The sequence below is a fragment of the Micromys minutus genome (genome assembly GCF_963924665.1).
Source record: "Micromys minutus genome assembly, chromosome: X".
Classification (NCBI taxonomy): Eukaryota; Metazoa; Chordata; class Mammalia; order Rodentia; family Muridae; genus Micromys; species Micromys minutus.
The window spans coordinates 95,169,376-95,170,593 of NC_137970.1; the positions used below are offsets into that span (position 1 = coordinate 95,169,376).

At 46.6% G+C, this 1,218-nt stretch overlaps 1 pseudogene across 1 annotated transcript; it reads right to left on the reverse strand.

Moving 5' to 3' along the window:
* Positions 1 to 478: 478 nt before the first annotated feature.
* On the reverse strand, positions 479 to 853 carry LOC308415948 (homeobox protein Crxos-like; annotated as a pseudogene). Its single transcript has one exon. The product of its transcript is annotated as a homeobox protein Crxos-like (transcript).
* Positions 854 to 1,218: the final 365 nt, after the last annotated feature.

Genomic DNA, 1,218 nt, shown 5'->3' on the forward strand with positions numbered 1-1,218 from the left:
CAAAATAAATAACCAAGGCCACAGAGAAAAGAAAACTAGCAAAGTTAGCCAGTTAATCTCATGGCAAATGGTTGTTCTGGAGGTATATATTAGTCTGTAATCATGTCTTGGGAAAAGGAGTCAAGAAGTCGGTGTCATACTGTGCTCCATACTGAGTTGATAGCTAGCCTGAAGTATACCACATTTCAGGGGAGGCTGTTAGAAGAATTGGAACCACAGGCTTCAGCCAGAGATAGACCTCTGTGGGGTGTGGCCCTGCAGGTTCTACTGGAGGCCCAGTTGGAAACATCATCTGGCATACCATTTCTATCCAATGTCTTCTGTTCTGCCACCCAGGTGTTCAAATATTGACCCTGAGGTTTCTGGAATGCATCCACCAATTTGGTGAGTTTGGTGCAGCCAGGAGTCTGAAAAGGAAGGGAGTTGGGGGAAGCAGTTTTTGTGCTACATGTTGGAGTGGCCCCATGGGGGAGGGGGATCAGCAACTGTGCTTACAGCTGGTTGAGGACTCAGGGGATTGATGGGAATGAGCCTGTACTTCCAGCTTGGTGGTTGGCAGCAGAGGGCTTTGTGAGAAGGAGAAGAGGTTTCATCCCGGGCAGTCTGCTGCAGCCCGGCCAAGGGAGGGAAGGGAGGGTGCATCTCCTGCTCCAAGGATCGCTGGGTGAACCACGCCTCACCTTGCTCCTGCTTTAGTTCGAGTCTGGTGGCCATGATCTTTTGAGCTCTGAGGTCCGGGTATGGTTCCTTCTTGAAGTGTTGTTCCAGTTCCCAAAGCTGCTCCCAACTGTACTTCTTTCTGGTCAAGGGGACCCAGGGTATAGGAGGTCAGAGGATGCAGAAATGCTTCCATCTCATCTGAAGCTCACTTCAGGTATCCAGGGATGATTTTTTTTGTTTGTCAAATATAAAGGATTTTAAAAACACATATTTGGGGCCAGGCGGGTAAACTGATAACCAGCTCATAACGATGTGAAAAGAAATACACATTTGGCAGAAAGTTTATTAACACACACAAAAAAATAAATTCTACTACATATATCAATAGATGGACTTTTTTTTACATGTATTTTAGTGTGTGTCCATGGATGCACTCATGTGCAAACCACAGTGCATATGTGGAAGTCAGAGGACAATGCATTCAGTTGCCTCCAACCAGCATGTGGGTCCTGGAAATCGAACTCAGGTCATCAGTCTTGACTTCTTAACTGTTGTGCT